A 24,874-nucleotide genomic window follows, 5' to 3' on the forward strand; every position below is an offset into this window, starting at 1 on the left:
TATTAACAAAGAGTGTACCCAAAGTCCTGTTTGGGAACACAGTAGGAACAAACAGCAGCTGGCAGTTTCTTGCTCACAATTTCTAAGCCTGCCCATGCAGCCAGTACTCCAAAAGAATCTCTTAGGGCCACACTCTCACACTGCTTCTCTCACTGTCTGCTCGCTTTCTGATTTCCTACACAGACAAAATCATTTCTCCAGCCCGTTTTTGCAATCAGTCTCTAGGGAAACCCCAGCTTTTTACGCAGGCCTTTCCATGCTAATCTATACTTTGGTGGTGACATCTATTGCATCGCCTATCATCACTGAGGTTTGTGATTGACCACAGATCAAAGGGTACGTCTACACTTCAAGCTGAGGGTGAGATTCCTAGCTAGAGGAGACACACTTGCATTTGTTTTGATTGAGCTAGCATGCTAAAAATAGAGTGTACCCACCCTCATGCCATGCAAGAAGCTAGCCTCCCCAAATCCATGTCTGTCATAGGTATTAGGTACATACATGGGGCAGCTAGCTCCTCCTACTGTTTGCACTGAAAAATTCACATCCCTGAGTGATGCAGTTAATCCAGCATAAATCCTTGTACAGACAGGGCTAGGTTGACAGAATAATTCTTCCGTCAACCTAGCTACCACCTCTCAGTAACTACTGCAACATTTCAAGTGTACACAAGCCCTGAGTCTGATGCAAATGAAAAGAATGTGAAACCACATGAGAGGAAAACTTCTGAAAAAACCCCAAAGCCACAGGATGGGATACTGCTTACAAATAAAATCAATGGATTTGAGTGATATAGCTGGGGGTATTGAGGAACATGCTTGACCCTTCATCGAAGAGACAGTGTGTTCTATGTTATGAAAGGAGAGTCACAGACAACCTGGCTAGAAAACACTGCAAAGACTTTGGGTGAACTCAACTTCATTAGACAAGATTGTATCTTGTTAATTAAGTCCTGGCTCTAGAAGGCTTTGACTCTTGGAGATCACCCAGACCAGTAAGGGGTTCTGTCACCATCTGCCTTGTAACGTTGGGTGTTTTGATGCTGTGCTGCTGTGGCTCAAAGCCCTGACACCAGCCTTCAAGCACAAAAGTCTCACTTGGCTTCCACCACCCTAGTCCTTACAAGGTGACCCCAAAAGCCCTTCCCCAATTCCATCTACCCTGAGTTCTTAACTACCAGAACCTTGGACTTTTCTCCTCTGGTTCCCCCCCCCCCCGGTGTAAAAACAGTCCCCAATTACAAATTCACTTTGACACACGCTCCACACAGTTTGCACACCAGAAACCTACTTCGGGTAACAGTAAATAAAGAGTTCATTTAATAGAAAAATCAGAGATTCAAAGATGAAATAGTAATGAAAAGCAAATTGTAGTGGGGTGGCTGCCTCACTCCAAGGTAAAAGGGATTAAGAGCAGCTGAGGGAGGCTGGAGAGGTAGTTGGCCCCAGGTGTGGCTGGCTTAAGCTGGCCCAAGATAGCCCTGATAAGAGGCCTGGGGAGGTAGGACCTGAAGAAGTCTCACTCTAGCCCTAGGGCGGTAAAGGCTAGCTGCCTGGGAGCAAGGTACCTGAAGCAGAGCAGTGCTGGGGAAGGGCAAAGGGAGCTGGGGAGCTCTAGCCAGGTAAACCCTAGGCTGCAGGCCTTGTTAAAGGCCCAAAAAGGTACTGGGGCAGCCCGGAGATAGGCAAAGGCTGCAGGTCCTACCCCCTTGCTAATGATGAGTGGCCCTTACAGACTGTAGTTTGCTCTAGGGAAAAGGGGATAGATGATGACTCCCAGTAGCCACTGAGGCAAGATGGCTTAGAGGAGTGGGGGTTCCCCTGGAGGGGAGACCCAGCATGTGGGGGCACAGCAGTGGGGAAGCACCCAAAAGTAAGGGGCACTGGGGCATGGGAGGGATATGGGGCCTGAGGCAGGCAAGACACCTGCTGGCAGAAGGTGCTCCGGAGCTGGAGTTGAGCTAATTCCCAAGATGACCAGCAGAAGGTGCCGCATGACTGAGTTGTCGCTGTTACACAAATACATACAAGTCATGCAGAAAACAAAGATGCAACTTCTGGCTTTACTCTTCTATATCGGATACATCACTTTTTTTAATATAAGTTAACTCTTATGTGAGGGAGATTCCCAAACCTTCACCATTCTTTTTAGAGAAACTGTCCCAGATTGAGTTGTCATTAGAGGAGGTTTTTAGAACAGTTTGATAACTTAAACTGTAATAAGTCATTAGGACCAGATGGTATTCACCCAAGAGTTCTGAAGGAACTCAAATGTGAAATTGCAAAACTACTAACTATGGTATGCAACCTATCATTTAAATCAGCCTCTGTACCAGGTGACTGGAGTATAGCTAATGTGATGCCAATTTTTAAAAAAGGCTCCAGAGGCAATCCTGGCAATTACAGTAAATCTAACTTCAGGGCAAACTGGTTAAAACTATAGTAATGAACAGATTTATCACACACATAGATGAACGTGATCTCTTGAGGAAGAGTCAACATGTTTTTTTGTAAAGGGAAATCATACCTCACCAATCTACTAGAATTCTTTGAAGGCATCAACAAGCATGTGGACAAGGGTGATCCAGTGGATATAATGTACCAAGATTTTCAGAAAGCTTTTGACAAGGTCCCTCATCAAAGGCTCTTAAGTAAAGTAAGTTGTCATGGGATAACAGGGAAGGTTCTCCCAGGGATCAGTAACTGGTTAAAAGAAAGGAAACAGAGTAGGAATAAATGGTCTAGTCTCAGAATAGAGACAGATAAATAGTGGTCTGTGCTAGGACCAATACTATTCAATATATTCATAAATGATCTGGAAAAAGTGGTAAACAGTCCAAAGCAGACTGTGAAGAGTTAGGGATCTCACAAAACTGGGTAACTAGGCAATAAAATGGGAGATGAAATTCAATGCTGATAAATGCAAAGTAATGCACCTTGGAAAACATCATCCCATCTATACATATAAAATTAGCTGTTCTCACTTGAGAGAGATCTTGGAGTCAATGTGGCTAGTTCTCTGAAAACATCCACTCAATGTGCAACAGCAGTCAATAAAGCTAACAGAATGTTGGGAATCATTAGGAAAGGGATAGATAATAAGACAGAACATATCACATCTCTATAAACCCATGGTACTCCCACATGTTAAATACTGTGTGTAGATGTGGTCGCCCATCTCAAAAAAAAAATGGAATTGGAAAAGGTACAGAAAAGGGCAACAAAAATGACGAGGGATATGGAATGGTTTCTGTATGAGGAGAGATTAATAAGAATGGAACTTTTCATCTTGGAAAAGAGACGACTAAGGGGGGATATTATAGAGGTCTATAAAATAATGATGGGTATAGAGAAAGTAAATAAGGAAGTGTTATTTACTCCTCATAACAGAAAAACTAGGGGTCACCAAATGAAATTAATATGTAGCAGGTTTTAAACAAACAAAAGGAAGTATTTCTTCATACAACATACGTCCAACCTGTGGAACTTTTTGCCAGAGGATATTATGAAGGGCAAGACTATAACAGGGCTCTAAAGAACTAGATAAGTTCATGCAGGATGGGTCCATCAATGGCTATCAACCAGGATGGCAGGGATGGTGTCCCTAGCCTCTGTTGCCAGAAGCTGGGAATGGGTGACAGGATGGATCACTTGATGATTACCTGTTCTGTTCCCTCCCATTCATTCCCTGGCATTGGCTATTATCAGAAGACAGGATACTGGGCTAGATGGGCCATTGTGCTCTGACCCAGTATGTTCTTATATTGCTGCTGAACAGTTTCCCAGTGTGCCACCTCTCCTAGAGGGGACCCAGTGTTTGAGGGACACCTTTCAGCTTAAAGGCTGTCCTTCACTTTCTGGTGCTAATCTCAGACACAAGCCTCTTTTTAAAAGGTTTTTTTCCCCCTTTCTGTCCCCTGTTTCTCCTGCCATAAAATGACTCATGGTAATTCAGAGTGGGGGCAATTTCCTCCTTTCTTATTTTCCAAGACTTTCAGTTGAGTTCTCCTTTCAGTTTCAATATCTTTCCATTAACTTTAATGGTCCACCATTGGCCCTTCCTGGCTTGATACTTGAAACTGATTTTGTGTAAATAACTGGCTTGGGAGGTGCTTCTACCTGTCTGATTGATCACTGTCCTGTTGTGAAGTTGTATTACAGGTTCTGAGCACAGTTTTTATATACCTAAATGCATAGATTTATAACCATAGTCTGTATATGTGCTTAATAATGACCACCAAGTTCAAAACATTACAAACTTTCATAAAAGACATTACTTGATACAGTTTTATAGTACAATAACATTGTTGATTCAACCCCTTGTTCTCTCCCTGGCGTGTCTAGATCCTGATCGTCAGAAAAGGATGTTATGATTTTATTTTATATGTAACCATTTGTTTCCAGTACTTTCACTTGCTACTTCTAGAATCTTCATACTTTGTTAAAAAATCTTTTACTTGTTTTCACTATAAACATATCCAAGGCCTAGTCTACATTAAAGGGTTAGGTTGACCCAACTGCATTGCTCAGGGATGTGAAAAAGCCACAGCTCTTTGGGGCAGGACTGTCTCATATGACTTGTATGAACAAGGCCTAGCACAATAGGGTCCCAATCTCAGCTGTGGTGTGTAAGAGCAAGCAACTGCAATACAAATATGTTAATAAAAGTGGTAAAGGTTGCTGGGGAAGTTCTGGGTGCAGTCCCACAAACTATTATGGTGCATAGCCCTAAGGATACTCCTGTGTGTGAAACCTCAGTAACCCAAATAAGGTTTTTGTGAGACAAAACCCTAAAATGTTTCTGTTACATCATGATGATATTTTGCCTGTGATGATATTTTTCCTCACACAGCTCTGTGACAGAATTTCTCCGGTGGCAACAAAAATTCTCTCTTGTAGCCTCAGGGGAGGAGATGACAAAGATATGGAGGAGGTAAACAGAGATCCAGGAATTTCTAGTGTTCCCTGCTCTTACAGTATTTTAGCCTGAAAGGTGAATTGTGCCTTCATAAGGTGAGAACACCTAAGGCACAAAATAAGGATGGGATAAAGTTGCTAGAATTCACACCAGACAAATATGTGAACTCCCCTAGGGAGTGATAGAGAAGCAGATTTCCCACAGAAACCTATCAACCAACAATACTAATAAAGCTATTAAGGACACACAGAAAGGGAACAGACTAAGTTTAGTGCATATAAAATACTGAGAACTCAAAGCAGTAACTTTTAAAACACCTGTAACAATTTCTGTACTGTACCAGCAGCCCTACATATATTTGACAATTATCTTTTTTTTTAAAGGAGTATGAAGCTCTGGTGTGAAGAGGAGAATGGATGAACATTACCAACCATGAAATAGTGGGTATCAATGCATTTAGCATAGACTTTATCTAATTTCTAGCAAGCATCTCTAGTCTCATCACTGACAGAATTATTTACCCTGGCCATGATCGTGAGATTGCCAGAGCTCTGTACTGTTTGTTTGTAACAAATCCATCTGCAGGCAGTCGTTATAGTTTGAAGTTTTAAAACTCGGATACAACTTGAAAAAGAAACATCTTGTATTAAAGAAATAGACCATTACCCCCTCCTACTCATCTTGCCATCCAATCCCTTCTGCTCCAGTCACCATTTCAATTTAATATGCTCTACAGACAGCCGCTGCAATTTCAAACTCCCTGCTCTCACAGTTAGAGACAGTGGAAATGGAATTGTCAGTAATGGAAATGGGGGTGCCTGCTATGCATTAAAGTATATGCTAAAATGGATTAAGCCCTACTATTTAGCAGCATATAATGTTATATAAAGTCCTATTGTACATACAGATGCAGAGGTCCTGGAGTTAAACTGTTGGTGGCATTTTAAATGCTTTTTATATGTAAATAGTAACACAAGTTCCATTTCCATTTTTTTTAAACAATTTCCCTTATATTGACTTATAGATATAGTTCAGGGCAGCATGGTTGTCAGATCTTGCCCAGCCTACATTCTGCTGACAACACACATAGGGGCTGGGATTCTTGTCATTTAGCCAGGTGCTTCCTCATCAATAACAAGCTTATTTACCCAAAAAAAAAAAAAAAAAAACTATAGAATGTGGTTAGCTAATCAGAGCTCAGTTTTATAAGGTGAGTGACATTTCCGGTTTTGATGGACAGCTCATGCTCACCAGGAAGTTTAAAGAGGTTCTAATTTCAAACACTTTAAATTTCTAAAAAATGCTGGGGCAAATTGTGGCATGAACTGTGTCAGGGTACAGGGATGAGGAAAAGGGGGAAAGGATCTGACTCAAAACACATTAAAGTCAATTGGCGTTTTTGCATTGACTTAAATGAACTTTGTATTAGGCCTAAATAGCCTAACCCCTCCTTGCACCCCAATGCAGATCTGTGCACATTGCAAAGATAATTTAAGAAGAGCATTCACAATAGAGCTAGCTCCCCCAAAGAGGGGGATGGAGAAGCACAGCTATTCCTCAAGCCTGGCTACAAAAGCTGATTCTGGATTTTCTTGCATCCTTAGGATGAAAGAAGCACTCCACTGTTTCTGTGCCTAAGTTGTAGCCATAAGAATATCCCTTTTGGTGCACATACATGAACAGAGGTGATAATTCAGTATAGATGGTGAAAGTTTGTGACTATTTTGTTATCAGATATTCACTGTTTGTGCGGTAGATCCCCAAAGGCCTCAATGTAGATCAAGACCCCATTGTTCTAGTCTCTGGGCAAACAGAGGTAGATATGGTCCATTCCTTTGAACGGCTCAAACTCCTGCAACAGCCTCCCTGCAGGTGGACCGTTCTGCCAGTGTGGAGCCCCAGGGAAATTAATAAAAAGGAGGAGTCCTTGTGGCACCTTAGAGACTAAGACCATCCTCCAGATCATTAATGAAAATATTGAACAAAACCAGCCCCAGATTGACCCCTGGGGCACTCCGCTTGATACTGGCTGCCAACTAGACATGGAGCCATTGATCACTATCTGTTGAGCCCGACAATCTAGCCAGCTTTCTATCCACCTTATAGTCCAAACCACACAGGGGGACTGGAGCTGCAGAGTGGAAAGCAAGAAGAAGCAGCTGGGGTTGGACGGGGCATAGCCTCCCCCAGCCTATAATACCTGCTGATCATGGTTCCAAATCATAGAAATGTAGGGCTGGATGGGACCTTGAGAGATCTACTCCAGCCTCCTGTGCTGAGGAGAGAATTTAGTCACTGATGGATTTTAGGGGCTATAGGCATGGGCCTCAGCTAAGCATGGGTTTTGAGAATCTTGGACATATGCAAATTTTGGATTTTGGTACTTGAGGTGGGGTGTTGAGCACCCAAGTATTTTTGTGGTTCTGGGTCTAAGTAACTAAGGTGTAAATTATATTAATCCCACAGAAAATTGTTTGCATAGAAACCTACATTTTCCTGAAAAATAGAAAAGGATTTAAAAGCTGCATAAAAACCCCATTCATATATGCAATGTCTGTGAGTCCATAGCATAAACATATTACCAAATATTCAAGGAGTTATTGAAAAAAAATAGGTAAAGTTCATTTTAAAGTTATATGAAATTTGTGACAGGAAACTTAGATAAAAACATTCGCAGGTAGGGGTGAAATGTACAATATGCTCTCTTTATAGGGATCTCTTCTTTTGTCCATAAGAGACAAGTCTCTCAAACAAGGGTTCTTTCAGATCTGATATGGTGAGATGCCAAACACCACCTACAAGGTGCTGAGTGTTCAGTGTTCAGTTCTTCTCAGGATTGGGCCTATAGTGAGTTTGAGAACTGTTTCAGCAAGTTGTATTTGTACTGTGCGTGGGTCATACCATTTTTTTGGCTTTGCAGTTTCAGTATATAGAATTCCTAGGGAGAAATCCTGGTCCATTTGAAGTCAGTGGCAAAATTCCCACTCATTTCAATGGAGCCAGGATTTCACCCCTAAAGTTTTTTATTCTTATCTGACCTTTGTAGTACCTTTGTTCCTGATTTTAGTCTCATACATTCTGGTTTCACGCCGGTGTAATTCAACTGATTTCAGTGGAATTATTCCTGACCTAAATCAATGGAACTGAGAACAAAATCAGATTCTCTGATTTTAGTTTTAATCTCAAAATCACATGCCCTACAATGTGATGTATATTGAGACATTTTATAAGGGCAAATAGTAACAGAAGAGCACCACATTATTTTTCATACTTGTATTTTTTATTTTTTTTTAATTCAAGCCACCCTAAGTGGCAGGGTGCATGTACACCATTTCATTTGACAAATGATTTTTAAACAAACAAACAAAAAATCAAAGAAAAATAAGACTCCTTTAATCAAATTACCCATCCCCTCTCAGCTATGGGGAGACAGTCTGTCGACTTAGCTTAAATAACAGAGGAGCAGAATAAAGTGTCCCAAATACTTTACAGAGCTCTTTTTTTTAATACATAATCTCACTTTGTTCTTCTCATTGTGAAACATAAATTGACAGATTAACTTTGATTTCAGACCCCTCCCACATTTTCTTTTCTCAAGACTAAACATGTCCCTGTTTTTTTAAACCTTTTCTCATAGATCAGATTTTCTAAACCTTTTATCATGTTTGTTGCTCTTTTCTCAACTCTTCAGTTTTTCCACATCTTTTCTAAAGTATGGTACCCAGTAATTCAGCTGAGGCCTGACCAGTGCTGAGTTGAGCAAGGCAATTACCTCCCATGTCTTGCATACAACACTCCTCATAATACACCCGAGAATGATACATGAGTCGTCTTCTCAGTGGCAACACCCTGTTGACTCATATTCAGTTTTGATCCATTATGACCTCCAGATCCATTTCAGCAGTATTACTACCAATTTGTATTTGTACATCTAATTTTACCTTCCTAGATGTATTATTTTGCATTTGTTTTCATGGAATTTCATCTCAATTTCAGATTTTAGATCAATTCAATATGTCAAAACTATTTTGAATTTTAATCCTGTCCTCCAAAGAGCTTGCAATGCCACCCAGCTTGGTGTCATCCACAAATTTTTATAAGCATATTCTTCACTCCATTATTCAAGTCATTAATGAAAAGATTGCCTGGTATGGACCCAAGGCACACCCTGAGAGGACCCCATTAGATATATCCCCCTCTCAGTCGGACAGAGAACTATGAATAACTACTCTTTGAGTATGGTCTTTCAACCAGTTGTGCATCCACCTTATAATATATCAAGATCACATTTCCTTAGTTTGCTTATAGAATGTCATGTGGCACTGTGTCAAAAGCCTCACTAAAAATCAAGATATATCACATGTAGAGCTTCCTCCAACCACTGTCCAAATAGCACAGTCAAAGAAGGAAATTAGCTTGATTTGGCATGATTTGTTCTTGACAAATCCATTTTAGCTATTCCTTATTGTTCTAGTATCCCCTAGGTGCTTACAAACTGATTGCTTAATAATGTACCCAACCCTCTGGGGCCTCATCCATCCTCTGATTCTATGATCTTTGAGAACTCGTGGAACTGGAAGAAACCTTGAGAGGTCATTTAGTCCAGTCCCCTGCACTCATGGCAGGACTAAGGATTATCTAGACCATTCCTGACAGGTGTTTGTCTAACCTGCTCTTAAAAATCTCCAATGATGGAGATTCCACAACCTCCCTCGGTAATTTATTCCAGTGCTTAACCACCCTGACAGAAAGTTTTTCCTAATGTTCAACATAAACCTTCAATTTAAGCCAATTGCTTCTTGTCCTATCCTCGGAGGTTAAGAAAAAAAATTATTTCTCCTCCTTGTAACAACCTTTTACATACTTGAAAACTGTTATGTCCTCTCTCAGTCTTCTCTTTTCCAGACTAAACAAACCCAGTTTTTTCAATCTGCCCTCATAGGTCATGTTTTCTAGACCTTTAATCATTTTTGTTGCTCTTCTCTGGACTTTCTCCAATTTGTCCACATCTTTCCTGAAATGTAGCGCCCAGAACTGGACACAATACTCCAGTTGAGGCCTAATCAGAGAGGAGTAGAGTGGAAAAGTTACTAGTTGTGTCTTGCTTACAACACTCCTGCTAACACATAAATGCTAATGGTTCTGAGATTGCCTCAGCTAGCTCTACAAGAACCCTAGGGTGACTTTCATCAGATTTTCCTGAGTTGAGAACAAAAGAACGGCCATACTGGGTCATACCAATGGTCCATCTAGTCCACTAGCCTGTCTTCTGATAGTGGCCAGTGCCAAGTGCTTCAGAGGGAATAAACAGAACAGGTAATAATCAAGTAATTCATCCCCTGTCACTCATTCCTAACTTCTGGCAAACAGAGGCTAGGGACACTTTAGAGCATGATTTTGCATCCCTGCCCATCCTGGCTAATAGATTTTGATGGACCTATGCTCAATGAACGTATCTAGTTCTTTTTGAACCCCATTATAGTTCTGGCCTTCAGAACATCCTCTGGCAAAGAGTTCCACAGGTCAGCTGCGTGTTATGTAAAGATATACTTCCTCTTTTTGTTTTAAACCTGCTGCCTATTAATTTTGTTTGGTGACCCCCTAGTTTCTTGTTATGAGAAGGAGTGAATAACACTTCTCTATTTACTTTCTCAATACCAGTCATGATTTTATAGACCTCTATAATATCCTCCCTTAGTCATCTCTTTTCCAAGATGAAAAGTCCCATTCTTATTAACCTCTCCTCATAAGGAAACTGTTCCATACTCCTAATGATTTTATTAACATTTTCTGTACCTTTTCCAGTTCCAATATATCTTTTTTGAGATGGAGCGACCAGGTCTTCACACAGTATTCAAGATGGGGTGTATGATGGATTTATACAGAGGCAATATGGTATTTTATGTCTTAGTCTCTATCCCTTTCCTAATGATTCCCAACATTCTGTTCACTTTTTTTGACTGCTGCTGCACATTGAGTGGACATTTTCAGAGAACTATCCACAGTGACTCCAAGATCTTTCTTGAGTAGTAACAGCTAATTTAGACCCCATCATTTTATATGTATAGTTGGGATTGTTTTCCAACGTGCATTACTTTGCATTTATCAACACTGAATTTCATCTGCCATTTTGTTGCCCAGTCACCCAGTTTTGTGAGATCCCTTCGTAACTCTTTGCAGTCTGCTTTGGACTTAACTATTTTGAGTAGCTATTTTGTCATGCACAAATTTTATCACCTCACTGTATACCCCTTTTCCAGATCATTTGTATATTCAAATACACATCAAACTTGTATAAGTATTTTTAAACCGATTTTTCTTAATTTGGCTTGCATGCCTTCCTTCCTGGTTGTTAATATTGTTAAGTTATTGGTGACCAAACACTATTTTTATTGAAGACTGAAGCAAATCATTTTGCATTAAATACCTCAGCCTTCTTGATATCATCAGTTATTAGCCCTCCTCCCCTGCTAAGTAGCGGACCTATCCTTCTCATCATTTCAATATTTAAAAGAATAATTTTATCACTGATGTATAGACTGGTTACCATGCTAACATTTTGAATGAACTAAAAACAAAAGAAATCATTCTCTTACTGTCAAATATAAAAAGACAGTATCACTCTTTACTGTAAATCACTAAAATGTAGATGCAATCTTTTGACCTTAATTTGTCAACAATTAACTCATTTTAAAAATAGCAAATATAATTGATTGCTCAGCTAAGCTAATCTTAACTTTTTCATTCAAATTAGCTCTTTTTAATACAATCAGGAAATATGTCCCCAAAGCACAATTGTATTGAAAGTCAGGACAGGTGAAGGAAACACAAGTGTAAATAAAGATTTTCCTAATGTATTCATCACCACAAAATACATATGTATTATATTTTGAGGGTTTAATGCTATACCTTTTTAACCTTAAACTTTCATTTCTTGACTATTAAGTAAAGGTGAGCAGGAAATGGTTTTCCTATCCCATGAATATCTTTAAATATCTGCATCAGGATGAAACTGAAACCTTTCCAAGTTTTTCCTATTAAAAACCAGAGAGGACCCTCATTGGATAGCCAATAGCCTTGTGGTTATGATACTTATGTGAGAGGGTTAGGTTCTCTGTATTTCAGAGCAGGGATTTGGTCCTAGGTCTCCCATATCCTATGTGAGTACCCAAAAACTGGGCTATTTTTAGGTTGGACACACTTTCTCTAACCAGAAATTCCATCCTGGACCAGAAAAATCTACTAAAGTTTATTCAAAACTGGACTGTTCCAACAAAAGCTTTCAGTTCTGACAAATCGGCATTTTTCTGACAAAAGGTTTGGCAAAATTCCTGATTAGCTCAACTAAGTGTTTAAGCTTAACAGCTTTATTATTTTTGCATTTTATTTTTATATATTTTTGTTTAAATTTTCCAAAGAGTTTGGCATCTAAGATCAGGGCCAGGCTTTCCAAGAAGCTTAGCTCCTATTTCTGCATCGAAGTACACTCACAAAGGGAGGTGCCAATTGCTAAGTATTTTTGAAAAGCTGGACCTTACTTATGTGACTGAATGGGAATTGAGCTCTTTGGAAATTCTGGTGCTGTGAATGCTTATTCTTTATGTGTAATATATATATGCCAAGTGGTGATGAGATGTAATTACACTTATGTATGTGGATTTCTTAATACTATGTTTGTAGTGTCAAGGATAGTGCACAAAGTGAAATTGTATCCTTATGTCCATTTGCATAGAAGTGTTCTGTTATAGGAGATTTAGTGAGGGGCTGGGATTGAAAGCTTACTCTAGCATTTCTTAAAGATCCAAAGAAAGAGCTGATTGCTGCCTTTTCTTTATTTTATGTGACGTTCATTGTACTTTTTGCAGAAAAATCAATAAGCATTGCTATCACTGTAGATGCAGTTGTTGTTCCTAGCATTTAAATGACATTCTAGGACCATGGTTCTCTGAGTGCTTAGTGGTATCTGCACATAGTAAAATGTGATGTTACATGACTACGCTCTCTTTGATGTCTCATTTGTAGATTCCACTATGCTGTTAGTTGCATTATCTCAGCTCCCATCAAGCGTGAGTTGAAAACAATGGATGGATTTTTCCAAGATTTCACAGCTCTATTAACTTGTATCATTTTCCCTAAAGTGTAGCAATCCTTGCATTCAGTGCAATACTTGTCACTGTAGCCTGCAGTGGCATCCAGCTGTGTTAAAGCAGCAGAGAGCTGAATGTGATAAAGCACTATTTACTGACAAAATGCTTCTGTCTAGACTCTTGTACTTTCCTGTTCCAATGCAAGTACAGAATAGGTACATCTATGCTGCAATTAAACCTGCAGCTGGCCTATGCCAGCTGATTCAGGCTCACGAGGCTCATGCTAATGGGCTGTTTAATTGCAGTGTAGATGTTTGAGCTTCAGTGGGAGCCTGGACTCTAGGATCCTGCTGTTATGGTCCAGGATATATCTAATCTGGCCTAGTAGTCAAAGCTGTGGTCAGGTCTACTGGGCAGAGCATGCATCCAGGTTGGGGAGCAAAGCCAAAGGTCAGCACCAGAGTCAACTGCAAGTTACAGAGCCAGAGGTCAAGCCACAGTCAGAACCAAGAATCTAAACTGAGTGTCAGAGCTGAGGTCAGATGCCAAATGCCAGAGTCAAGGGTCAAGTTGGAGTCAGAATCAGAAGTCACAGGCCAAGGTTTCAGCCAGGACTGATCACTGAGAATTGGAGGTGAAGAGTAAGGACTTAAGAAGAGGCAAAGATCAGGCATGAACAAGAGCCCGGTGGGAACATGAGCAAAGACAGGGGTAAGGTAGGAACCAGGAGCAGAGCAGGAACAGGGTTAAGTGCAGGAGGCAGGTACAAGCAAGGTCCAATGCAGCCACTATAGGAAACCACCTTTTTGATCGGATGAACTTCCTGTACCTCCTCCTGGCTTAAATGGCATAGTTGGACCAATTAGTGGAGCCAGGTGATCTTCCAGTTAGAGCTCCAATGGGTGGTGCCTTGGCTGGAGCTATAGCCCCAGAAGCTTCTCAGCCCATCTGATTTCAGTAGCCATTGGGGGGGGCCAGGAGTGGCAGCTGTCTGAGTACTGCCAGCCCTGGGTTCAAGATCCAGGACATCACATCTGTGAGGTGGGAGGGTCCCAGAGCTCAGGTTGCAGTCTGACCCTGAACATCTACACCGCAATTAAACAACCCCTTAGCTGAGCCCTACAAGTGTCAAATGTCTACACTATAGCAGTGTAGCTGCATTGCTGCAACTTGCAGTGTAGACATACCCTTAGTACCCTCAGCTGAAGGAGAGATACAGTATGAGAACTAGCAGTTGTGAAAACTTTTCCATCTAGTCATTTTAGAATCATTTATCCAAAGACATTCCAATTTGAACAGATTTCTCTCTTGAACCTGCAATCCTACGTGCAGAAATACCAGTGAAGTCAAATGGTAACTTGATCAATCAGTCCGAATTTACTGCATAGAGTGTTAGTCACCATATTATCTGCTATTCCATATAGATCAGTTTGGTATTGCTTAGCATTTCAGCTATTATTGAACCTATCTTCTCAATTTGAAAGAATATCCTAGTATTCACCTTCTTTATCAGACCCCCCCAATACAAAACATTCCCCATATGCTCTTTCAAATTCCAGTAAGACTGCTTTTACGAATGACTAGTTCACCCTATCTGTATCATTTGCTCCCCAAAGAGGAGATTCTATACAGAGGGGGCCATTGCAGAATATAGTAGAACAGCTAGGCAAAATCCTACTAATGTATCAAAGTTTGCATTTTATCCCCAAAGGCCACCTTATCCTAAACTCATGCAGGGGATTTGAATCTAACACCATTATCATTCTTAACTGACTGAAAAAATGAAATCACATATTTGTAATCAGATCTTGCCTTTTCCTAGACATAGTACTGGCATTACGGGCTGAAGTGGATGGCCTAGAGTCATTATTGTGATCCCACACACGTGGAATTACCAGAGGGATAAATCCACTGGTTGCAGAGTTCCCTCCTCCCCCCCCCCCCCGATAGCAAGGCTGAGAAACTGGCCCACAGTTTTCAAACAAATGTAATCTAAAGAAAACAGCATCATACATTAAATTCATACTTTTACCACTATGTAGTGCAAGGCTGTATTTACACAGCCTAGACACTCCACAATTCAAAGTGTAATTTTACTTGCAGGTACTATATTCATTCGCAAAGTAGTGCATAAGTCTCCTAGACTTTACACACCAATCCTTCAAGAGACAATGGCCCACTGTGTTTGGCTGTTAGAAGGTTCTAGCAACAATAAATAATCAACAGGAAGCTACCCCACCAAATGAGAATATTGCAAGGGAGCAGCATGTTACAGAAAATGTATCACTTATACCTAAGTGACAAAAATTAATCCTACACAGTGTGTACTAAGACTGTCATCAGAACAAGAATTGATAAATCAAACGGAAAAATATTAAATTGTTTTTCTACAGAATTATGGGGCCCGATCCTGTTTCACAACCAAAAGTCCCTCTGAAGTCAGGGGGAGTGACACAGAGAATGCAAGATCAGGTACATGCAGCAGATTCATGTCTCAGCTGGGGTCAGTGGAACTCAGAGAATTTATAGTCTCCCTGTTAGCATAAATTATAATAATATATATTGGGAGATACTCAACAGGGAGTTCACCTTGTTAAGTGATTACCATTCATGGCATGAGTAGAAGTGTAAACTAACATGATACATGCAGATTAGCTTTGATTTACAGACTATTTTTTATTCTTTTTAGGGGAATTAATGACACAATGTGAATCTTCATTGGTATCTTTATATCTGCTTGAAGGTGAGGATTCAGTCCTTGACAGCCCAATCCAGGAGACATTTTTGCACGTGCTTCACATTAAGCACATGAGTAGTGCAATTGACTTCATTGGGACTGCTCCCACTCACACAAGAGAGTTTTCTATTGGCTGTGAAGGTCGTTATTCATAAAGGTCTCCAAAAATGTAAATCTCCTTCATTGTTATATTGATAGTCTGTTTATACTTTGCATCCGCAGAGGTTCCTACAATGATTACAATAAATTTGGCGAGATTTTACAAAGAACTTTTCATTCTCAGTGTAATAGAAGATACAGTTGGGCACTGCTATGCATTGGGCATTATTTGCTAAGAATCACTGAAGTGGATCCACTGGCCTCCAACTAGTTTGTCTACTAATCTTTTTCTAAAACGCAACATCCTGCAATCAGAATTCTTCATAAGTGTAATCCATAAATAAACACAGAGCACTAAATATAGCACTGTTATGTGGCCTCTTTCAAGCATTGTATATAAATAAGAGCATTAAAGGAACAAAAAATGGTCTTAAATTGAGTACTTATACTTTTTACTTAATGTATAAATTTCTAATCCATGGGGCAGATTTCTTAGAGGCCTCGTATGAGGGATGCACATTGCTTTTAGGAGATTAGAGCCTGGGGCTTCCAAACCACATCTCTATTACTTTTTGTCTCTTATTTCTAAGTGCCCTTGATTTCTAGGCTTTGAAATGCCTATGTTTTGAAGGCCTGATCTACACCTAAAACTTAAGTCAACCTAGCTACATCACCCAGGAGTCTGAAAAATAATCAATCACGTACGTGAGATGTATTTAAGATACACTAAGCTCTGGTATAGACACCACTAGGTCAATTGAAGAACTACTCCATCAGTCTAGCTACCACCTCTTGGGGAAGGGAAAGAGATTTAGTACAGTGATGGAAAAAACTCTGCTGTTGCAAGTGTCTACACTACAGTTCTACCATGGCACAGCTGCAATGCTGCCTCCGGAGGGCTTGAAGTATAGATACACCCCAAGATGCAGAGAGGTTTTCCTGCAATAGATTCATTCCAAGATAGGACTAACAACTTCGTACGTTTGTTTCAGAGCAGTTCCTACTTTCATTTGCCATTTTCAAGTAATCTCTCTTTCTACAGAGCACTGCACTGCATGTTACAGCTCTTGCTTTTTAACTTAAACTAAGAAACATTAGAACTATACTCTTAAAGTCAGTCTCTACTCTGCAACACCATCTATGATTTCTTAAGGATTTTTTACCACTTTTGACTTTTATTCTACTCTCTTTACTTCATGAGATGAGTTACTGATAATTTAGGCATGAAATAAACCTTTCATTGCTCTATTGTGCCATCTCTTGCATCATTGTTGGAAATCTCACAGTAGAAGAAATGCACCAGCATTAATTTTGCTTTCAATAAGAAGTAGGGTCACTTTTTCATCACCAGCATTTAACTGTATGACTCATATTGGCTTTATTAGAAGTCATGGCTACCTCCTCCCCACCTACCAAGCACAAGCAACTTTAAAAATATCCCCATTAAGGCTGTCCTGGAAGCTTAATATTTCACCTGTCCTATAGGTTGAATTTCACTAATTATCATAGAGTTCCTGTATAACCAGGTAGAATATTAAGGCCCAAGGACAGGGGTTGTCAAACTGGGAGTTGGGACCCCTCAGGGGGTTGTGAGGTTATTATATGGGGGGTTGTGAGCTGTCAGCCTCCACCCCAAGTCCCACTTTGCCTCCAGCATTTATAATGGTGTTAAACATATTAAAAAGTGTTTTTAATTTATAAGGGGGGGGTCACACTCAGAGGCTTGCTATGTGAAAGGGGTCACCAGTACACAAGTTTGAGAACCACTGCTCAAGGACATACATTAACATGTAGATAAATTGAACACAGCTGTAGTGATTTAAAAGAGAAGATAAAATAATGGAATGACACCTGATCAATTCTCCCTCTCAAGTGTTTGGGTGGCTGGTTCATGTTCAAATGCTCAGGGTCTAACTCAGTGATACTCAGACTTCAGTGGTCCACTAGCCAAATTAGTGATCAATATTACCCAAAAAAGCCACAGTAGTGTGAATTCATTGTTTCATTTACTAGGCCTGAATAGAGACTGGGAGCGGATGGGTCATTACACAAAGTAAAACTATTTCCCCATGTTATTTCTCCCCCTCATCCCACTGTTCCTCCAACGTTCTTGTTAACTGCTGGAAATGGCCCACCTTGATTATCACCACAAAAGGTTTTCCTCCTATCCCCCCCCCAACTGCTGGTAATAGCTCATCTTAAGTGATCACTCTCCTTACAGTGTGTATGGTAACACCCATTGTTTCATGTTCTCTGTGTATATAAATCTCCCCACTGTATTTTCCACTGAATGCATCCGATGAAGTGAGCTGTAGCTCACGAAAGCTTATGCTCAAATAAATCTGTTAGTCTCTAAGGTGCCACAAGTACTCCTTTTCATTTACTATAGTACTGTATATTCATATTAAAACAGTATGACTAAGGAAATATTTAGTTTATAGATTATTCTCACAGCAAAATGATTTACCAAATATTATTTTATCAACTGGTTAATAATTGGTTAATAACATAGTAAAAGCATTCTGATTGGTTAATAATTAAACCACAGTGGTTTAATATCATGTGCTGCAAACATCTGCTGGAGACGCATTAAAGAGCCACTTGCACCTGGCGAGCCTCAGTCTGAGCATCACTGTAAAGGACTTTTCCCTCAACTCAGATGGGCAATGATATGAGTGGTGGGTTGTCACCTTCCTCTGCAGTGTGTTGGTGCAGGTCACTTGCCAGGATAATCTGGATATATCTCACTTAATCATTTTTTCTGCCACTGCAGGGGCCTCTGACACCACTGCACCTCAAACCCTCCTATTCTCTGCCTGTGGCACATAGTCTAGTCTCCTGTAAACTATAATACTCTGGTCTAAATCTGATATTTAGGTGCAGTGTGCAAGTGCTGGGTGGTGCTGGTGGCCTGTGATATACAGGAGGTCAGACTAGATGACCTGGTGGTCCCTTCTGGCCTTAAACTCTGTGACTTTATTGGTAATTCAACAGTGAAACTATGTAATTTTTCATTTAATTTGTGTGACTAGATTTTTTTCAACCACTTTGGAAGCAAAGAATAGCATGAAAAATAAGAAAATAAAGTAGCAAGCAGAAGATGAGGAAGATCTGCCCTTCTGCAAGGAAATGTCTGATTGAGTACCCAGCATAAATATATTTAAGAAGATAGTTCTAGATCAGAGATGGGCAAACTACAGCCCGTGGGCCGGATCCAGCCCATGAGCCATTTTAAGCTAGGGCGCCGGGGGAGGGCCACACCACACGCTCGGCCCTGCTCCGGCACTCCAGCTGGGGCGCCAGGTCAGGGGCCGCACCATGCAGCTCCCAGAAGCCACAGCCATGGCCCCACTCTGAGGGTTGGGGCCTGGTCCACACCTAGGAGCCAGAGAAGGGACATGCCACTGCTTCCAGGAGCCACTTGAAGCTTGGTGCATGCATCCCTGAGCCTCTCCTAATGCCCCAACTCCATGCCCCATCCCTGATCCCCCTCCTGCTCTCTAAACCCCTCAATCCCAGCACAGAGCACCCTCCTGTACCCCACACCGCTCATCCCCAGCACCACCCCAGAGCCTGCACCCCCAACCAGAGTCCTCACCCCCTCTCACACTCAAACGAGGGTGACCAGATGTCCCGATTTTATAGGGACAGTTCCGATATTTGGGGCTTTGTCTTATGTAGGCACCTATTACCCCACATCCCCTGTCCCAATTTTTCACACTTGCTGTCTGGTCACCCTAATCCCAGCCCCAATTTTTTGAGCATTCATGGCCTACTGTACAATTTCTATTCCCTGATGTGGCCCTCAGGCCAAAAAGTTTGCCCACCTCTGTTCTAGATGTAGAAATTTTACCAGGAATGTGGCTCGTAAATCTTGTTCCTAAATCTTATCATTCCCATACCCAGTGAGGTATTGTTTTCAAGACCTCCCCAAAGAAGAGGTACTTATATTTATCTGGAATCCCTTAACAGAATAAATCACTATTTCTCTTCTCTACTAACCCCACTGATGTGGCAACTTGATTCTTTCAATTTTTTTTAAACTGTCAAATTAATCAGTTGACCTCTTCTCTTAACAAAATCATTGCTGTGATGGAAGCACTTGAATTTTCTTCAAAAATCCATTCATTATCTTCAAATATGTTTTCTGTTTCTATGTTTCTGTGATTGAACTAAATGGTAACAAATTGCTTTTGTGGTATATCAACTGTCTAATCTGACAGATTGGTGAGAATGGTCCTGCATTTCTTTACACTGACTGCTATTACTTATAGAAAGGTATTGCTCTTTTTTCAGATTAAAAAACACACACCAGTGTGCAGTGAAATGTGGTTTATCTTGAGAGTGCATTCATTACACAGGGGGATCTGACAAGATCTGTGCAAATAATAGATTTTTCAGTTCATTGGCAATTCCAAAATATTTGGAAAAAAATAATTTTGAATCCAGTGAAACAGTTCTTCTGACCCGAAACAAAATGTTTAATTTCAATTTTGACCTTTTTGTACTTTTTTTTAAAAAAATTGAAGAAAATTTCTAAATAAAAAGTCATTTTGAACCACAAAACCTGAACATTTTAACTTTTTCTGATTTGTTTCCTCAGCATGGATAATTTAGCAAAACATACAAATTAATGAATGCTTCAGTGCCACCAAATCTGCATTTTGTGTCAAAAAAGTTTCAGATGAAAAAAATTAACCAGCTTTAATAATGACTGAGTTTAAAGGATAAGCAGAGGGCTGGCATAAGGCCCATTCAACACCTAACTCCAACGGAAGGCTTATTCTGCAAGTTTAAGTAGGATTTAATTACATATGGTCAATTATCCTACATTAAAAAGGCACAAGTCCCAATGGGAAGGCGCCAAAATCAGCAAAGTTCAAACAGGAAATATCAGGCAAGTACTTAAGAGTGAGTGATAAACCATTGGAACTGATTACTAAAGGATGTAGTAAATGCTCCATCCCCTGGAGTCTTTGAACACTGATTGAGCAAAGCATTTACAGTTCCATGTTCTGAAGTTGCGTTGTTTTAGGTTGGTAGGGTAAAATCACAACAATAACAACAAAGATAGGAATGTGGGGTGTTCAGATGAGCATGTAAAAATGTGTTAGCTAACTTAACTAAATTGGTAATATAGTAATTTGAATTAAAACAGTAGTGAAGACCTATTATGTCTACATTATGCATTTAAGTCACTGCCTCAAGTAAGGAATTGTGTGTGGGCCATATCACCCCAGATGTATTCCTCCGATTACACCATCCTCTAGAGACTCCAATACAACTGTAATCAGTGCTGTCTGGGGTAATAGGTTGACCAGATGTCCCGTTATAAAGGGCTCTGTCTTGTATTTGCAACTATACCCCTCGCTCCCCCCAAAAAGTGTCCTGATTTTTCACACTTGCTATCTGGTCATCCTATGGGGTAAGGAAGGGAGGCTTAGGTTCTTTGAAAGATATGAAACCTGAAAAAATGGGGAAAGTATTTCCTAACCTTACAAGAGTGCTGTGAGAATAAATACATTAAATACTGAGAGAAGAAGTACACACACACACACACATATGGGGACTATATCAGTATTTTAGATACAAGTGTGTGCTAAAGAATGTATCACTGATTTTTTGAATCCATTCAACTTTTTCCTCCCCTCCCCCCTTTTATACAGAAAGTATTGAGTAGCGAAGTTTCACTATATTGTAGTTGTATATGTCCTAGGAAAATCTTACACTTTCTTTTAAAAATGAAAAGTATTTTTTTTACCATTCTATAACAGGTGAATGGATTTTGCTGAAAGTATCTAAGTGAAATCAACAGTATGCTGAAACCACAAATGGAAAATATGAGTCAGAAAGGTAGCCTTTTTTTTTTTTTTAATTATCAGCATCTGAAAACCGGGAGTTTTAATTAAAAGAACCCAGATAACCTTAACTATGCCATCTGCTGCCAAGTGAACTCTACAGTATTATTGTTAATGCCGCTCTTTTTGTAGAGAGAGTATGAAGCACTTCACAATTCTTCTGTTTATCTTTATGCAAGTCACCCACTTGGCATTTGTCAGCATTTTTAGCATATCTTTAAAAGTGCAGTAGTATTTATCAGCTTCTGTAAACCTTCCTAACAGGAACATTTTTCTGAATTAATGATTTTTTATACTTCATTCTGTTCAAACTGCAGTATCTGTACATTATCTGCAAGAGGTTTTACTTACACTTGGATTAATTTATATTATTTAATCTTAACAGATAAAAGAATTCTTGTACAAATATATAAGAAGTCAAGAACCTGATCTGAGATGCTCAGTGGCTGCAAGAAATGCTCATCAAGGTTAGATTTTTTTGAAGTGCCGAGTAACTTTTGTAAGGTACTGAAGTCCATCATATCTGCTATTTAAGTCAATAAGAGATGGGGAAGAGGCTCAACACCACACACGAATGGGCTCCAATCTCACAGAATTAGGCTCTCAATTATGGGCAAAAAAAAAGAACAAGAAAATTATGTCCTTTTTTTAAGACCTCGAGTATCTGTATCAATCCCTTGTCATTAGGCAAGTTATTTTTATCCTATGACATTTTAGGGACTCAATTAATAAAGAATTAAAGGAGAGTAATGTAATTAATGCCAATCAGTGTCGTTTTATGGAAAACAGATCCTGTCAAACTAACTTGATATCTTTTTTGATGAGATTACAAGTTTGGCTGATAAAGATAATAGTTTTCAGAGTAGCAGCCATGTTAGTCTGTATTCGCAAAAAGAAAAGGAGTACTTGTGGCACCTTAGAGACTAACAAATTTATTAGAGCATAAGCTTTCGTGAATAGTGTTGATGTAATATAATTTGACTTCTGTAGGGCATTTGACATGCTACCACACAACATTAGTGGTGAAATCTGGAGTCGGAGTTATTTTGGATCCCAGAGAACTGTATGAAGTGTTCTTTCAGAATTGGACACTGTTATGGAGAAGCAGAGTGGAGAAGGTCTCAGAGAGAATGCCATTAGTGGTACTGGGACTCATATCTGGATCCATTCATCTGGAGCAGGTAACGTATAGCTTATTATACATGTAGCTTTACTGTCAAGGATCTCAACCAAGCAGTTTAGCAATAGCTTTGGAATAATTTAAATCTAAGGAGGTTTCCAGGGCAGTGAAGGAGTGGATTAGATCTGAAGAAAAGAAAAGAAAAGAAAAGAAAAGAAAAGAAAAGAAAAGAAAAGAAAAGAAAAGAAAAGAAGTACTTGTGGCACTTAGAGACTAACAAATTTATTTGAGCATAAGCTTTCGTGAGCTACAGTCACTGCAGTCACTGGGGTTTGGTCAAAAATGGTTAAAAACTATTGAAGAGACTTTATATATCAAAAACTAATTTTTTTAAATGTGTAAACCTGTGAAAGTGGGGCAGCAACAAAACATGGGAACTGAGCTGTTTGGGATTGGTATGTTGCTCTGAAACCAAGCTGACAGAGACACTGTGGAAACATGACCAAGCATTTCAACAGACGCTAGCAGCAGAAGTACTGCATCCATTACATGAGCACATGTTTTAGCCAGAATTAGCATCTGATTTGAAAATTAATGAAGCAAAGAATTTAATGATAAAGAGTTTTTAACTATTTTACAGTATGATGTTGTACATTTTTTTAACTTTATCATAAAAGGTAAAAGATGAAAACAATGATGTGCACAATATGGGAAATATATTCTGCATAAAGTAAAAGAGGCATACAACAAAGAAGGTTGCCCTCTTTTATCACCATAGAAAGGTTAAAAATGTGGTACAAGGGAGGTAATATTAATTGGTACAGGGCAAGAAAATTAACAAGGGTCCAATACCATAAGGTTAAATGTGGAAAGCATTACCACTCATATAATGTGGAAGAAGGTTCCCCCCGCCCCCCATCCTCAAATACTGATGCAAAACAGTGCAAAGTCTGGACTTGTACCACTGTTTGCACCTGAGGGATACTTACATGTGCAGGTTCAATGTCTTACAAACAAAATTGCTGGCATGTGGGTTCACTCTGGGGAAACAATCTCCAAAGTGCACAGTATGGTTGAGACCCTGGGATACTGTTAAAACAAAACAAAAACAAAACAAAAAAACTGCCTGTGCTGGTGATGACAAGTATTGTGTGGTGTCTGAAGAGGATCACTTTTGGTATGAACCCAGGTTGTGTTATATTAATTGGCCTATGTTCTGTTTCACACTTTAATTTCCTGTGGTGATAAATGGAAAGATTTTTCTATTTTCCACCAGTTTTTCATAATGTAATTAAAGTAAAAGCAAAGTTAAAATTACAGAAGGATGCTTTAAAGGCAAAGCAATCTTATAATGTGGGATTACACCCTGGTGGGCTGTACCAGGGGAGGTTAGCTTGCACCCATTTCATTCTTTAATCCTAATATTGATGGTAGTTCAAATAATTACAACTACTGTGGTTTTAGGCATGTGTTGCTGGGTAATAAATTTGAAAAAAGGTAGCACAGAAAGATAGGCATATGATATAATTAATTAACACTTGGAGGGAGGCCTCATTTTCTAGAGGACAGAAGTAAACAGATCATTAGGCTGAAAACAGAATTTTTGTTCTAAATAAGATAAGTAAATAGGTCAATAGGCTATGAAGACAATGTCTGACTCAGCTAAGATAAGAGGGAGAATGTCCAGGGGACCTTTTACTATTAACAAGATCATGATTGGCAAGAATGGAATGTACATATGAGGTAAAGAGTAGGTTGAGTGTATGGATGGACAGAACATGCTGCACAGGGATTGGTTCCTGCGAAGTAACCAATCCAATCCAAAAATGTGTGATGTAATGTAATGTGTACGTGTATATAAAGGAAGAGGTTTTCTGTGTAACTTTGGATGTGTGTTATACATTATATCCACCTCCAATGCCCAAGTCTGATCAACTCAACATAGCTTTACTGTATGCCAAATAAAGGAACCTGAGTGATGAAAGCTGGAGTTTAAATGAGTTTTTTGGATGAAGTGTTCTCCCAGAACTGGACAAGGTGTTCTGGAAGAAAACAC

At 39.7% G+C, this 24,874-nt stretch overlaps 1 long non-coding RNA gene across 1 annotated transcript; it reads left to right on the forward strand.

Moving 5' to 3' along the window:
- The first annotated feature begins 1,524 nt into the window (after positions 1 to 1,524).
- Positions 1,525 to 24,748, forward strand: LOC122459638. The gene is made up of 3 exons (XR_006280458.1): positions 1,525 to 1,563; positions 15,398 to 15,476; positions 22,689 to 24,748. It is a non-coding gene; the product is annotated as an uncharacterized LOC122459638 (long non-coding RNA).
- The last annotated feature ends 126 nt before the right edge of the window (positions 24,749 to 24,874 follow it).

Source organism: Dermochelys coriacea, chromosome 3 (genome assembly GCF_009764565.3).
Source record: "Dermochelys coriacea isolate rDerCor1 chromosome 3, rDerCor1.pri.v4, whole genome shotgun sequence".
In the NCBI taxonomy this organism is placed as follows: Eukaryota; Metazoa; Chordata; order Testudines; family Dermochelyidae; genus Dermochelys; species Dermochelys coriacea.